The sequence below is a fragment of the Cyanistes caeruleus genome, chromosome 10 (genome assembly GCF_971803275.1).
Source record: "Cyanistes caeruleus chromosome 10, bCyaCae1.hap1.1, whole genome shotgun sequence".
NCBI classification, from domain to species: Eukaryota; Metazoa; Chordata; class Aves; order Passeriformes; family Paridae; genus Cyanistes; species Cyanistes caeruleus.
The window spans coordinates 22,399,272-22,416,587 of NC_141710.1; the positions used below are offsets into that span (position 1 = coordinate 22,399,272).

A 17,316-nucleotide genomic window follows, 5' to 3' on the forward strand; every position below is an offset into this window, starting at 1 on the left:
GAATTCATTCATTCATTAAATAAATGAAATAGAAATAAATCATTAAATTTAATCAAATAAAGCAATAGAACCTTTAAACAAATAAACAAATGCGTAGATAAACACGTAAATAAATAAATAAAGCAATAAGACCTTTAACTAACTAACTAAAGAAATTAATTAATTAAGGCTGTAGGACCTTTAAATAAATAAATAAATAAATATGCAGATAAATACAAAGATAAATAAATAAATTAAGCAGTAAGACCTTTAAATAAATAAATTGATAGATGAATAAATAAATAGAGCAGAAGGAGCTTAAAATAAATAACTAAATAAACACATAGATAAATAAATAAATAAAAAAAAAAGCAGTAGGAGCTTAAAATAAATGACTAAATAAACACATAGATAGATAGATAAATAAATAAAGCAATAAGACCTTTAAACAAAGAAATTGAGAGATAAATAAATAAATAAGTAAATAAGTAAGGCCTTTAAACAAATAATTTGGGAGATAAATAAATAAAGCAGTAGGACCTTAAAATAGATAGATAGATGATAAATAGATGGATAGATAGATAGATAGATAGATAGATAGATAGATGATAGATAGATGATAGATGGATAGATAGATAGATGGATAGATAGATGGATAGATAGATGATAAATGGATAGATAGGTAGATGATAGATAGATAGATAGATAGATAGATGATAGATAGATGGATAGATGGATAGATAGATGGATAGATAGATAGATAGATAGATAGATAGATGATAGATGGATAGATAGATGGATAGATAGATAGATAGATAGATAGATGATAGATAGATAGATGGATAGATAGATAGATGATAGATAGATGGATAGATGGATAGATAGATGGATAGATAGATAGATGATAGATAGATGATGGATAGATAGATGGATAGATAGATAGATAGATAGATAGATAGATGATAGATAGATAGATGGATAGATAGATAGATGATAGATAGATGGATAGATGGATAGATAGATGGATAGATAGATAGATGATAGATAGATGATGGATAGATAGATGGATAGATAGATAGATAGATAGATAGATGATAGATAGATGGATAGATGGATAGATAGATGGATAGATGGATAGATAGATGGATAGATAGATGGATAGATAGATAGATAGATAGATAGATGATAGATAGATAGATAGATGGATAGATAGATGGATAGATAGATAGATGATAGATAGATAGATGGATAGATAGATAGATAGATGATAGATAGATGATAGATGGATAGATAGATGATAGATGAATAGATAGATAGATAGATAGAGCAGTAGGACCTTAAAATAAATAAATAAATAAATAAATAATAAATAAATAAATAAAGACACAAATAAATAAATAAATACATAAATCAAGCAATAGGTCTTTACAATCTGATCATTAGCACTTAATAGCCTAAACATCCCCTATTTTCCTTCCGATGGGGAAGCTGGAAGCCTGTCCTGCGGTGAGCAGCAAAGGGAGAGCAGTGGAAGCACAGGCGAGGATGGAGCTCCCAGGGCCGGCTGGGACCTGCAGCGGGGAGCTCGATTCGGTGCCTAATTAATCTCTAATTCGGTGCCTAATTAATCCCTAATTCGGTGGCTAATTAATCCCTAATTCGGTGGCTAATTGCTCACACGACAGTGGCTTCGAGTGTGGCTCCTCAGTGGCAAAGCTCCTACTGCTCTATTTATTAATTCATCTATCAATTTATTTATTTAAAGGTCTTACTACTTAATTTATTTATTTGTGTAGTTATCTGCACATTTATTTATTTATTTAAAGGTCCTACGGACTTATTTAATTTATTTATTTATTTAGCTAAAGGCCTTATTGCTTTATTTATTTATTTACATGTTTATCCACATATTTATTTATTTGTTTAAAGGTTCTAATGCTTTATTTTATTAAATTAAATGATTTATTTCTATTTCATTTATTTAATGAATGAATGAATTATTGTTTATATCTATTTTATAAATTCATTTTATAAATTATTATTATAAATTTATTCTATAAATTATGATTATACATTTATTTTATAAATAATAATTATAAATATAAAAATATTTTATAAACTATAATCATAATTATAAATTCATTTTATAAATAATAATTATAAAATTATTTTAAATTACAATTATAGATTTATTTTATGAATCATAATTATAAAATAATTTTATAATTATAATTATATAATTATATATATAATTATATAATTATATATAATAATTATATCTATTATATTATATTATTATAATATTATATTATATTATAATATATTAATATAATATAATTATAATTATTATATAATTATATTATATATATTATATATAATTATATAATTATATATTAAATTATAATTACAATTTTAAATTTATTTATACATTATGATTATAGAAAATATTTTATAAATTATTATATATTTATTTTATGAATTAGAATTATAATTATAGAATTATTTTATAAATTATAAGTACATTTATAAATTTATTTTTGAAATTATAATTATAAATTACTTTATAAATTATAATTATAAATTAATTTTATAAATTATGATTATAATTATAAAATTATTTTATAAATTATAATTATAAAACTATTTTATAAATTCTAATTATAATATTATTTTATAAATTCTAATTACAATTATAAATTTATTTTATAAATTAGCCATGCTAAATCCCTGCAAAACTTTGGGATGGCACTGAGGGGTTTTGGGGCTGTTTGGAGGAGAATTTCCTACAACTTCTTCCAGGTCTGTGTCCTGCATCCCAAACATTAAAAAACATTTAAAAGGAGCACAAACTGCAATGGCTGCAGGTAAAGCAAGGCAGGAAAAGCTTCCCAGCCTGCTGAGCAGCAGTGTGTTTAGATAAATCTGGGAGTCTCTGTATGGCAGTTTATGCTCCAGCAGTCACTGCATAGAAACAGCTTTTGTATCCAATTTAAAAACATGAATGTTCCATCCTTACCCTAGAGCTTAAAGACAATTTACAGAAGTAGGGCACTATGAAGTATTGCCACAATAAACAGTTGTTTTACTTCCCTTTTACAGCAAAAATTAGGGGAACACTGCAACTGTTGTCAAGCCTTAAAATATGTTTGCAATAAAATAGAAGCCATTGGCTTTCTTTAATTTCAATGAGTTTCTTCATTATTCAAAAGCCTCTTTAAATCTTTCATAGATTCAAATCTGTTTTTTTAAGAAGAAATACATAATCCTTCAGTAATTAATCTAAGTGCCTGGCTACTAAAAAATTGGGTATTGATGGTCCTCCTGTACTTTCCTCATTGAGGGAGGAAGCATTTTAATTCTTTAAAACTTGCTTCTGTTGGCAGGAGTTTGGATGTATTATAAAATGCTTTCCTGGTAATACCCTTCCAGAATTAATGAAGGAACACCTTATAACTGGTTACTATGAATTAATTAGAAATTCATCCCGGTGTCTGGGTATTTACTTGGATATGAAAGAAAGTTCATAGCCAGTTGCTGTTTATTTAACCACATAAATGTTCCTGAGTAAAGGCTGAGGAGTTAAGCAGATGCAGTGAGTTAATAAAGACAAGAATAATTATTTTTTTTATATTTTCAGTGAATGAAAGGAATTAACTAGATGTTAAATAATACCTAAATACTACACAGAGTAGCTTTATAATAGCCAGGCTGGACTATTTTAATTAACAATAAGCAGCACTTCACTGCATGATTATTCCCTCTGGAAACAACAGAAACAGAGGTTTAATGTCCAGCAATGAGACTGTAAATTCATGTCCTGGGATCCTTTGAGGAAAAGCTCTCTGGATTCCAGGAGCTGGGGTTTGGTAGTTTGGGCACACCACGGACACCAGGTGATGGTTGGAGGTGGAGAAGGATTTCTCTCATTGGCATAAAAATCAGTGAGTGGAATCACAGCTTCGTCTGCTGCTTGTTGCATGATCAGGGGTGGACAGAAGGTGTTTTCTGGCTGTGTGAATTAAAATAATGGAGAGAACTGGGAATCTGAGAGAGGATTTAGGCAGAACACCCTGGTTCAGCTCACCCCAGTCACTGCAGAGTGAAGGAGAGAGAAGAATTTTCATGTTCTGCAAACCCTGAGCTGGGTGGGCTTTGGGCAAACAGACACTTCCAGTCTATCTTTGACAAGCACAATTTCCAAGTGATCCAGACATGGAAGAGTTGTTGATGTCTTTGTATGAAGAATTAGCTTTAAACAGAGGGAGAGAGGGGAAAAAAAGTCAAATTAGATAAAACCAGAAGAAATCTCAGTATGGGAGTTGACAGATATTTGGATTTTGTTAAAGTATTTGACACTGTCCCATAAAATCTTAATTGAAAAATTAATTCAAGTCAGCTTGGCTGCAGACAATGGTGTGTGGGTTGAATATTGGCTAAAGCACAAATGAAACAAATGCTGATAAACAGCTGGTAACAAGATGGGTGGAAATGTCCAGTGGGGTAGCACACACTGATTGTTAGTCTGAGTTTACTCTGTATCTTCATTAATGGCTTAGGAAAAAGATACAATCAAGATCATAATTAAATACACAGATTATGCTCATCGTAGAAGGTTTGAAATGTCAATAAGGAGAGTGAAATTAAAAAAAGGATTGATAGGAAACACGGATAAAACACAGCCAAAACAGATTCATCAGGGGAATCAAATAATTTTACTGCAAACACAAAACCAGAGTAACTCCAAAGATGAACTTTTATCTTTCAGGGAATGGAACAGTGGCAATGGATAAGAGAGCAGGAGGATGCTACAGGAATTATGGAAGTGAAATGCAAGTTCAGGATCCAGTGCCCTTTGCATCCAATGGAAGTGCAGCCATGGACTTCAAAGGATTTGGGACTTGGCTGGCAGCCCCAAAGCAGGGATTATCTGCAACCTTGTTCTGGCCACTGCATGCAGCAATAAGAGATGCTCTCCCAGAAAGATGTTAAATTGGCAGCAAATCAGAGAGGAGACAGAATAAAAAATGAAGGGGTTTTGTAAAAACTGAAGTGGGAAGAAAAATGAAGGGAATTAAGCAGTTATAATTTGGCCAAATAAGGAATAAGCAGGAACACAATAACAGCTTTCAAATGTCTGAGGACATAAGCCTGTATAAAGGATAATAATTATTCACTCTGCTACATGGCAGAACGAGTTTAACAGGTGAAGGGAATGTATTATGAGGGAAGAAAGGCATTTGATGTAAATATCAGGAAATGCTGCATATTAAACTGTTGAATAATAGAGGAGATGGAAGTCCTGTGGTCTGGGATTTCTGAAACTCAAATTGAATGCCAGCTATTGAAATGCAGAGAGGAATCTTTTCAATTCCCCAGGACACCAGGAAATGCATCTGCCTTGAAAAGATTAGGATCTTCTCCCGGCCTCTTCCTGGGCAAGCTCCATGTGTTCTAAAGCCCACACCAGGAGATGCAGAAATATCAGAGAATAAATTGTTCTTAATAACGAATAAACACTCCTCATATCTTCAGACTGTGCAATCTGCTCCCACCCCTGGCTGGCTGAGATCACAGCCAGCTCTCAAATGGGGTGCTCAAGTCAATATCTTCAAACTGCTTTGGTCTTTCCAGGCAAAAAAAAAGCTTCACTGAGGTGGGAAATGGGGATATTTCTAGCAGTAACCCGTGAGTAGAGGACATTTTTTCCTCAGTTTGTCTCAGAATACTCTTTTTTTTCTGCTAGAAATACTGTCTAGAGGTGGCATAAGACTTATTTCCTGGAGTTTTTTCTTCTCTGGCCTCATTTTTTCCTTAGATCTTTAAATTCTAAACTTACTTACAGCCCTAAAGACCATTAGTAAATTTGTTTGTTTGCATGTGCCCATTCATTCACGTAGCAAAGAGTTTGAATAAAAATATTAATCAAAGAGAAAAAGATAAAAATCTGACTTTTATTCTACCACCCAGTCCATGATAGGGGAGGAAGCTATTTCTATCCAGCAATTCCTGCCTTTTTCCACCCCCTGCATTTTGGTTCCCAGCTCTCCACCAAACATAGGAAGCAAAGACAAATTTCAGATAATAAATCAGGAAGGCTTTTTTTTTTTTTTCCTTTCCCAATTTTAAATACAGCTAAATATCTGTAAACGTGGAAAATTCCAGTTCTTACTTGGTGTAAATGATCCCAAGTTTATTTATTTTGACTTGAGCATGACACTGAGGGAGGATCCATACCCTGGGATATTTAATGTGGACTTCACTCACTTTAGTACCAGTTTTAACAAAATTAAATCAGTTTTTAGACTTTAGACACTGCTACAGCCCATGGTAGGACACATTAAAAAATACTTCTTGGCCATTTCTGTCTTGATTTGATACTAATGAACAATGAATTGTGGATTAAGGAAATATTAGGAAAGGTTTTCCATGTCTTAGAGTAAATCAATACACTTTATTATAGCAAAACACGTTCTGTGCATCTGCAATGCCATAAATTTATGCTTGGAAAATCAACATGTCCTGCAGTGCAGAAATCAGAGATGAGAAGCTGAATATTCAGTGTCAGCCCAGTGCTGCAGGAAAGGCAAGGGCACAACACCTGAAGGCAAAGGTAGGACAGGAGGGAGCAAAGGCAGGGAAGAGGTGACACCTGTCCACAGAGCATTGCTGAGACCTTTATTGCAACAACCTGTTTAATTCTGCAGCCTCATTTCCAGGCTGATCCTGAAAACAGGAAAAGTGTTTAAAAAGGAAGGTGGGATATTTAATGGGGACAAAGTCACGAAGCTGAAGGCATTTGGTTTATACCAGCGAGGTTTAGGGGATGACTTCCTTGAAGCCAGGGAAGCACTGATGTGAGAAATCATGTAATAATAAGTTATTAAAAGCAGTAACTCTTCTGAGCCTAACATGAACTCTGAGAGCAGCTCTGGCATCGATGGAGCCCCACAATTTGGGGAATCAAAGCTCCTGGGGGCTTCTGTGCTGGTGGTTTCTCCTCAATAAATTCAATCACTGCTCTGACTTGCACTCTCCTGAAAAGACACTCAGGATCAGTCCCAATTCAGACTCAAATTAAATTCAGCCTTGGATATATGCACAAATTATAAATACCTGGAAAGAAACAGATTAAGGATTAAGGCTGGTTAAGTAAAGAATTAGCCCAAAATTAAAAGGAAAACAATGCATAAACCGTGGACTGTAAAATGCCCTGACATTCTTGAAAACCAAGATTCTGTATTTCTACACACTTGTATTATGAACCTTAAAAGCATGAATGTGTTTTATTCCTTGCCAGGTTTGTTCCTCTACTTGGAAAACATTTATTCTGCTTCTTGTTTACACTGAATTTAGAATTAATGTGGCTGTTCTGGTTGAGCAAAAACAACCTTGACTTGTATGAGGCATCATTTTATCATGCCAAGATATCTTGTGTAAAAACATAACACGAGCAGAGTTCTCAGAATTAAGCTGGTTAATAATTACAATATAAACAGTTCAAGGATCAAGAGAGACAGTAAATTCTTGTGAAGTGTGTGTAGATTATATTTCCAAATTACAACACTGAAAGGCAGAGCTGTCTTAATGTGCACAGCAAAAGTCAGATGTCCAGAGGTGAAATATCATGGGCTCAGGGAGCATTTTTCACACACTAATAATCAAAATAAAAATGCCAGTAGTTACTTACATAAAATAATGCACTGCTGGCATTAGTGAAGTATTTCTTAGGTGCCATAGTATTTACTGAAAACCACAATTTCTCGTATGCTGTAGAAATAAGCAGAAGTCACAACTGAGAGACTCCAGTCTGGTTTCCTGATGAGTTTTTCAACCTCAAACCCATTTCCCTGGCCCAGCTTTCCTCCCAGAGCCTGCTCAGACCCTGCTCCCATCCCCTTCCCCCAGGATTTCCACAGGGGAGACTTCTCTGTGGTCCCTTTTGCTCTTTTATCTCCTCCAGCCTGGCTCTGAGGGTCACCCCTCTCTTCAGCACTGGCCATGGTCACCTTTGAGCCTTTTGAGATGTTTAATGTTTCATTTTATGGGAGCAAGAGCATGGTAACAGCCGGCTCCTCGTGCTGGGAGCGGTGGTGTGAGCAGCTGGAGCCAGCCCAGGGTTATCTCCTGCTGAACCTCCTTGGGTTGTTCTGGCAGGCCAAAATTCAGGGCTAAATAAATGGCTCAGGCTCCAGGTTTTGAAATGCAGATGGTGAATACACACAGGACTGAGGATGCAATCAGCTGACAACACTGCAGATCTGATGGGAACCCAACAGTGGTGTTTCTTCAGCTGGAATTATTTTTCAGACATTTTCTTTTCAGAGGTTTTAGATTCAATTAATTTGCTCACAGAAAATAGTATTAAAAAAGCAAAAAACAAACCTAAAACAACTGTCCTCTTTTTCATCAGAAAATGGGGAGTGGAAAGGAAAGTATTTCAATGCTCCAGCAGCTCCCTGAGCAGAACCAGCCCTTTCTCACCGAGCTGATGTCCCACACTTGAACAGCCAAGCAATACCAGACATGAGGACTGAATAACTGAGTTATTCCAGGTGTTAATGCTTCTTTGTTTCCAATAAAAGCAATGTGGAATCTGAATTCCACTCAAATGACAAGTCAACCCCATGAATTAAAACTCCAAATGGTTTTCTGAAACAATTAAATCTACACGTATGTGCTTTTTTGGGACCTTGGAAAAGATTTCAAAACAAATACAAAAGCCTGGTCCTATCAGTAACTACAAAAAATATGCAACAACAGGGAAAGTTCTCAGCAAAGTGGGAAAAGCACGGGTGTGCAAACACAGCTGAGCAGAAATGTGTGTGTGGCTCATTCGCCTGTTTGCCAAAGGGTCGTTACTTCAGGGCGTTATTTGCAGATGAAAAATAGCACATCCTTGCAGTCATGTGGTGTGGCTGGCTCCTTAACCTCCTGCTTATCTGACAGGTTAACCAGCAATTCTGGGCAGAAATAATCTGGTTACCTTGGTAGACAGCTCTTCACCCAGGAAAACTCTTTTATTCAAAGGGAGAAGCAGCCAGACGGGAAAAGCAGCTCCCAAGGTTGGTGTTTTTCTGCTTCCTTTTCAGATCCAAGAGTGCTGAGAGTGGGAGAGGTGGAAGTGCTGATGTGATCAGACAGGCAGGTTATGGTGAATAAACCAAGCCCTGCTGTGCCCCCTGAATTTCTGGGTTAATTTGGTGCCACCTCCACAGCTCTGGCGTTTCTGTGGGACGAGAGCAGTGCTGCTGGAGGGGCTCCCTGGTGCCCTTTAGTCCTGACCTCTGCACTGTCCCCTCGCTGCTCCCACGGGGACTGGGGCTGGCACCAGACCAGAGCAGCTCAGAGCCAGTCCCGGGAATCCGGGAAAACCATGGAATTGCACCCAGAGCAGCTGCTGGACAGGCCTGGCCCTGGGTTTGGGCTGCTCATGGGCAAGGATTAAAGGTGTTAAGCAGGAAAATGGGAGGCTCCCCCTCTGTGGGAACCCCACAGGACAATTAACTGATTGCTGATGGGGGAAAATGCCCTGGTGTTGGTCCTTTCTAAAAGCAAAATAAAGAAAGGAGTCCTGGAATGGTTTGGGTTAGAAGGAACCTTAAAGATCATCTTGGCTGTGGGTGACACCCACTGGATCAGAGACCCAGGGAATGCTCTGGAGGATGGATAATAACTTAAAGGCACTGCAGTACTTCAGTCATGTTCAAATAGTGAGAAATATTACCTTAGACAACCACAAAAAGGACATGCAAACACCTCTGTGTCATACTGGTGGGATGCTGAGAGGTCCTACATAATGTACAGGCACAAGGAAAGGCCAGATTTTCACCAGTTTATGTGGGGTCACCCCTGTGCCAAGGGGAACAGTGTGGGAAGGAGCAGAGCTGCAGAGGAGGAAGAGACATCATCCAAATCTAGTGTGGGCAAAAAGAAAAAGTCAATGTCAACCTTAGAACCGCGCAGGAATTTTGGAGGAATAATTAACATTGTGTGGTGCAAAGCAACAGGGTAATGAAACTTTTCTCTTGAAAGTGTCAGCAGGACATCAAGGTGGAATTGAAATATTTTATATGTCTGTTGCTTGATCCCATTGGGAGTTTCCCAATCACCAAAAAACCCAGCCATGATCAATGCTCTCACGGCTGTGCTGCAGTTTGCAGCTCCTCTCTGCTGATCTGTGTGTTACAAACACCAGAAATGGAGCACTCCCTCCTGAGCCCATCTCCTGCTCCTCCAGGGCACGGGAGTGCTGGCCAGAGGGTTGGGACTTTCCCAAAAGTTTTCCTTTGTGCTGCAGTTGTGCCATGAGAGCAGCAAAGCTCGGGCACTGAGATTTGCCATCACCTCCAACCTGCTCCTTGCTTCTGCTGGAGAGGCTCTGAGATGTCAAGGCTGAGATTTTGGAGGCTCTTGGCAGATAATCCTTGGTCACAGCTCAGCAAGGCCCTGCTGACGCTGTTGCCTTGGGATTCAGTTTTTCTCTTTTCCATGCATTTGTGAGCCTGCAGTTCTTTCCAGAACTCCAAACTCCACACCCAGCATCAGCTGCTGCTTTCCCATTCTGGGCAGACACAACAATTCCTCCCCAGGCCTGGCAATCAAGGACACCTCAGTGCCCCAGGCCCCAGCAATGGCAACAAAAGGGAGCTGGGGCAGCAAACTTGGGCTAAAAGCCTTCATCAGCTGCAGCTGGAATTGCAGGATTGACTCCCAATGTGCAAATGGACCCAACTTGTCAAAGTGTGAAACCCGGGAGCCGTGGGACATTTTGGGTGCAGCCCCTGGGGGGCTTCACCTGCCCTAAATGTGCCTGGAGGGCCCTCAATAAATAGAAATAGAACTGATTTGTATTCCCTTAACTTTGTCTGTCCTCTCTTTGTAGACAGTCCTGATAAAGGCATCAATATCCCAGAGCTTTAGCAGTTAAGAATTCCAATTATTAATGTAACCTGCCTGATAGCCCTGAGGAGTGGCTCTTTCCTCTCCTCCAGCTTCCTCAGGACACAGAAATTGTGCTCAGTTTTCCCCTTTTCCCTTCCCTTTTCTGTCCCAGCTGACCCCAAGGGCACCTGCAGCAGCCAGGGCTGCCACAATTAAGTTAATCATTACCTGCTGCACTGCAGGGAACTCAGCTGATTAACACCTGTGATCCTGCACTGCTGCTTGCTCCAGTCTTTGCATTAATCCTGGGATTAATCCCATTTTATAGATTTGTGCTCTGGGCCTTGGATCCTGGAGAGGCCAGAGCTCCTCATCTTCTCAATCTCTGCAGAAACACTTTTCCATAAGCAGCGCTCTTGTTTCACTGAGCAATAGCAGCAAATCACTGCATTTCTAAGAATTCTGAAAAATAAAGTTCCCAGGCTTTCCCAGCTGTAAAAGCCCCAGAAAGGCTTCTCTTCCCTTTTCTGCGCTCGGCTTTCTCTGCCAGAAGTGTGGCTGTTACACAGCAATTTTCTTTCCATGTTTTTAAAGTGGCTGATTTTAATTTGGATGTATTTTCCCCCTGCAAATCCTTTCAGTCAATATGGAATTACATAAAGCAGCTTTTTGAAAAGAAATTGTATCTGGAGAAGTTTCCACTGCGTGTGTGTGTTTTACACAAATTATTTATTTTTTTTATGTCTTGCTGGCACTATCGTTTTTGATGACCTGTTCTCTACCAGCCTGACCTCAAAGAAATAAAATGGAAATAATGATGAAATATTTTTGATCCTTCCACATCTTTCAAATAAGGACAGGGTGGACAAAGTTTACTTGGATGATGGGGGGGAAAGTAGAATTTTTTTCTTACCCCCCAAAAGCTGAAAATAGGTTAGAAGATTACATAACATTAAAAATGTGTTTCCTTCATATAAGTGTAACACAAAGAAAGGCAAGAAATTGTAAAATTTATAATAAAAAGAGATTTGTGTAGGTTTACCTGGAAAGGGCAGTGAAGTTTCCAGTCATGAGTGACTGCCAAATGTTCTTCCATTTGGGATCATCAAAACTTCCCAGCTGCTAATCTTGAATAAAAGGTGAATTCTTTGCATGTGCTACACAAAACCTGAAATAAAACACAATTATTGACTTCAGCTCTCCATTATCCTCAAAAGGGTGAAAGCACTGTGTAGGTTGGGAAAGTTCCCAAACACAATTTTAGAAAAATGAGGTGTTTTAGGTGTCCTCCACCAGGCAGCATTATTTATAATGCAAATGAAAACATTCCAGAGTTCCACATAGGTTGGTTTAGGGCAGGAGATTTTCTGAGATCATGACTGCATCAGCTGGCAATGGAAATGAAATATTCAGCTTTGTTTTCTGCCAGTTCCTGCTGCAGTGGTGCCTATGAAATAACACCCCCAAGAGAACTTTTTGGCCGCCCATTAATCAGTTTATGTTCTGAGCAGTGAGCATTGATCGTATTCAGGATTTTTATCTTGCTTTATGTGCCCAGGATGTTTGAGTCAGGTTCCTCTGAGGGCTGTGCCCATGGCAGTCTCTCAGCTTTTGGGACATTGTGCACCTGAAATGGTCAAAAAGGAGCAGAACCACGTGCAAAACTGCAACCAAGAGGATGTGCAATAACATCAAACATTCATTTGGGCTTTATCTTTTTTGCCATGAAACATATTAACCATTTTGAGAAAGGTTTTGAGGAATAAGCAGACACTTCTACTGAGTTTAATTATTTTTAACAGTCAAACATCCACCTCTGAATCCATTAGTATCTCTATGGGTAGACTCATAAATCTTCATCTGGATGAAAGTTCCTCCACTGTTTTTTTCCTGTTGGCTCCATTTGCTGGCTTATTTCCATGCAGAACACCTGCACACGTGCGTGGTATCACTTAAACCTTCAAGACAAAGTTTACTTTGGATTTAAAGAATCTTTTTGATGCCATTCATCCACACATAACAGCAACATTTTCCGCAGCACCAGCATGGTTCTCAATTTTTATTTCTTTTTAAATATATATACAAAGGAAAAATATGTTTTATCTACCTTGCAGAGCTTCAGACTGGCAGGATGTTTAAAAGAAAAAATATCTTTGTTCTGATTTGTGAGAAATCACAAGTAATACAGATTTCCCCCCCCACCTTGGGATATTTGTAATGAAGTGGAACCACAGTGAGATTGAGCTGGCTCCTCGTGTGCCCTGGCTGTCTTGTGGGTGCTGTCACAATTTGAGGCACAGCAGCTCGGGAGCCTGAGCTAAAGCAAGCACAAGGATTTATTGCAGAAGGGAAGTGCAGAATATTTGCTGAGTAAGCCAGGACTTCTTGTGTTATGCCAGGGATTTAAAGGGACAAAAAAAAAAATCCATCCCAGCAGCAAATCTCAGGGCACTCCACATTAACCCCTTTGTATGTCAAGAATTAGATCTTTTTTCTTCTCCTTTGTTTTCCCTATCTCGATGTGTTTTAATCCATGGCAGAAATTTACCTTTTACCCTGAGTTTTCAAATTCCCCTGATAGGCTTTGGGGATGGATTGGGTCAAAAGCCTTCTAAAACCACCACTGCATGATCTCCCTCAGATTGCTTTTATTCCTCCTGGTAGCACTTGACAGATCTGTGGGGCAAGATTTTGAGTGAGTCCAAAGGGAAGGTGAAGATTTTCCTCTCTTTCCCCACTTTGTAGATATTCTGGAGTTTACTACTCACATTTATCAGCCCAGCTGAGACTCTGAACTCGACATAGCAGGAGCTGCCTGTTGATAATTTAGACAGGAGGAGATCTGAGAACGTCCAACATATAATTACCCTCTTTGTGAAAGGACAGATTCACACCTCGGCAAAACAGACGGGCAGGAGCAGGCTGGGAAGGGCTGCTGTGGATTTCAGGAGCTAAAAATCTGGTTGTACCCTTATTTTAGCAGAGAAAACTACTGTGCAGCACATAATCTGTGACTGAAGCTGTGCTCTGTAAGCCAGGACAGCCCCAGCTCCCACCTGGGAGCTGAATAACCCAAGTGTGCTCCTTGTGTTCCAACAGCTCCTGATCTGCTGTATTCCCACCCAGGAGCATGAAAGAAAGGGATTCTTCATCCTCCTCCTTCTTTTCAAGCTGAGCTAAAAGCTTTTCTCTCCTTGGAGTGCTTTGAGGGAAGGTAGCAGACGGTGGGTGCTGCATCAGTGGAGGAGGAAACCACATGACATGGAAAAGCTACTCAGCACCAGGGAAAAATCCAAGGGTAGTTGGGGAGGAATCCTAAATTCTCTTTGGGAATATTAATAGGAGAATAAACAATGAGATGTAAATTCAAGTGAACCATCTCCAAATGTGGTTATTTGCTCTAAAGGTTTGGGGTCTCAGTTTGGGTTTGTGTGGTGGGATGGTCTCACCTGCTGTGTCAGAAACCCACAAAACTGGTTTTATCCAATTACCTGCATCTCTGAGGGAAAGAATCAGGACCCAGCCTTGAATCTTTGCCAGGTTTGCTTTTTCCTTTGTCACATGGGAGGCTGGCAGGTGGTGGGTTCAAAAGCAGCCCAAAAGGAAGTTTTTCACGGCTCATGGCATTTTTCACTAGTGCAATGGAGCTGGCACCAGATGTTCCAGACGCCGAATGTTTACAGGGCTGCAAAAAGTGCTGGGGTGAATTCAAGGAAGAAAAACCTCTGGGTGGCAACAGGAGACAAAAACATCACCTCTTACTGAGATGCAGCTTTTTGTGTAATCCTGTGCTTGGCCTGCTCCTCTACCTCTGCAAACTTCCCCAACATTCGGAGCGAGTCCAGAGGAGGCCCCAGGATGAGCGGAAGGATGGAGCAGCTCTGCTGAGAGGAAAGGCTGGAGAATTGGGGTTGTTCAGCCTGGAAAAGAGAGGCCTCTGGGGAGACTTTATGTGGCCTTTCAGTATCTGATGGAGGGCCTAAAATAATGGTGGAGAGGGAAATTTTGTAAGGATAAGGAGTGACAGGACAAGGGGGAATGGGTTTAAAACAAGAGAGGGGAGGTTTAGATGGGATACTGGGATGGAATTCCTCCCTGTGAGAGTGCCCAGAGCAGCTGGGGCTGCCCCTGGATCCCTGGCAGTGCCCAAGGCCAGGCTGGATGGGGTTTGGAGCAGCCTGGGACAGTGGGAGGTGTCCCTGCCATGGCAGGGGTGGCTCTGGATGGGATTTAATGTCCCCTCCAACCCAAACCATCCTGGGATTCCATGAGTTGTTGATTTACCTTTGTTCAGATTCTGCATGGTCATTCTTGAATATTCTCTCATTGATGAGAACTGTTATTACTCCTCTGCAATTAGCACATCTCTTTAGTCAGAGTGAGAAAGTAACTCTGGGTCACTCCAGTGTCTGAGGTGCTCAGTCCTGTAGAAACAAATCTGCTCCATTTAGCTGTGGTTTACTTGGAAAACATGCAATGGGAAACCTGAAAAGATTGATTTTGTTTAAAAGTTTGCAAGAAAAATAATTAGGCTGGGTATAAACTACCAAAAAACCTGCCAGTTTTGGGTGAGCTGTGCAGTGTTTATATCCTAAGGCTATGCTGGTGGCTGATTTATTTTTAATTATTTTATTTATATTGTTTTATTTTCATTATTTTCATGCTTTTAATTTTACCATTTATTTCTATTGTTTTTCCTACCTGAATTTCATGGCCAGCAAACCCAGCCTGTGGCTTTCAGAGCGAGCCAAAATCAGGGGGGAATAATTCTGAACTGTACAATCACAAGTGAAAATGAGTCTGAGAGATTTGGTTTTCCAGGATTTCAGGGTCTTCCCAGACAAAGTGCAGCCAGGAGCTGGGCACAGCTCTGTGCTGATGTGCATTGCTCAAGGGCAACAGCACAACCTGGTGGTTTGTGCTTATTCCAATCTGCACAGGAATTTCCCTTCCTCAGAACCCAGCTCGTTGCCTGCACAGGACTGAAACCTCTTTTCATGAATTCATTTGTAAGATTTCATTTTACCCGAGGTCTTCGGAATAAATAGAAAACAGCAGGCTGCAAGGGCATATGCAAAAAAAAACCCAAAAAGATGAAGTAACAGGTCCTTCCCAACATCCCTGGTTCTGAAACCTCAAGGTGCTGGAAATGTCTGAATTTTGCTTTCAAGATAATAACTGAGAATAAAATCTTGTTAAATGTACTATTCAAAGTTTGGGGGAGAAAAAGAAAAGGACAAAAGGAAAGTGTGAGTAGAAAAAAATTGGAAGTTTGCCTTGCTTTTTCTACTCTGACAAAGCCAAGGAAAGTATATAATGCATTTACATAGATTGAATATTCAAACACCAATAATAATATTTATTCCCTTTCTTGTGTGTCTTCAGGGTAAGTGATGTTGGTCAGAGTGCAGCTTCTGAGGTGGAAGTGAAATGAAACAGGTGGCAAATGTGCTCAGAGAGAATTTTCAAATAAAATTAATTACATTTTCTGTTTTGCCTGGTTGTGAAGCACAGGCTGTGTGGTTGCCAGCGATGCAGATGTGGATGCTGAACAAAATAGCTTGTAAACGACACATTCAGTTCATTTTCTGATCATGCAGGATGGGACAAAAGCCACAGACTGTGACTACAGAGGGGTTTCCAGCCCAGTGCTGCTGCTGCTCCTGACACTGGGCAAGGCTTTTTCATGGAATAACAATAATAATTTCATGGAATAATAATAATTTATAGAATGGTTTGGGTTTGAAGGCACCTTTGATTTCATCCAGGGCCACCCCTGCCATGGTCAGGGACACCTTCCACCATCCCAGGTTGCTCCAAACCCCGTCCAGCCTGGCCTTGGGCTCTTCCAGGGGCTGGGAGTCCTCAGCCTGTGTGGGTTATTTAAACCAGAGACTGCTCAGTCCTGCCTAACTTGATACAAAGAACCTTTGATTTCACCTGGGTGGCTTTGGAGCTGAGAGCAAAGGGATTTTCAAAGGACTGGAGGACTGAAGTGCTTTGGGGCAAAGGGCTGGTTATTTTTACGCAGTGAATATTCCTATAGGATTGTCTCCCCACAGGAGTGCTGAGCTGTCTCATTGCTTCCTCCGTGTCCTTCAGCTCAGCCCATGGTTGAGGAGTGACTCACAATCACTCTCAGGAAAGCACTGGAGTCCAGTGGAGGTGTGACTCATGCATTCAAACTGACTCTTAAGCGTTCTCTTAAGCTTCACTTATCTTATTGCCACCCAATGTATGTAAATTCTGCTGAAATTTGTGAAAATACTTGTAATTCTGCTTTGGTTTATGACCAAAAGCTGCTGTTCACAACCTTTCCCTGGTCCCACGGAGGCACAGGGAGGTGATGGAGTTCCTGAATCCCTCTGGAGCAGCCATGGGAAGGATGTTGAGTTGTTGCCTCAGTTACCCATAACCATGGACAGAAAGCAAACCCCTGAGATGGAAACTGTCCCA

General features: G+C 39.6%; 1 protein-coding gene and 1 long non-coding RNA gene across 2 annotated transcripts in view; both read left to right on the plus strand.

The window, feature by feature from the left end:
* The first annotated feature begins 1,635 nt into the window (after positions 1-1,635).
* On the plus strand, positions 1,636-7,396 carry LOC147651368 (uncharacterized). Its single transcript, XR_015274303.1, has 2 exons — positions 1,636-1,744; positions 4,745-7,396. It is a non-coding gene; the product is annotated as an uncharacterized LOC147651368 (long non-coding RNA).
* Positions 7,397-8,758: 1,362 nt separating this feature from the next.
* BCHE (butyrylcholinesterase) overlaps positions 8,759-17,316 on the plus strand; it is a 45,987-nt gene continuing 37,429 nt past the window's right edge. The window contains exon 1 of the mRNA XM_023933593.2: positions 8,759-9,041. The gene's annotated coding sequence lies outside the window, so the exon portion shown is untranslated. The remainder of the gene's footprint in view (positions 9,042-17,316) is intronic.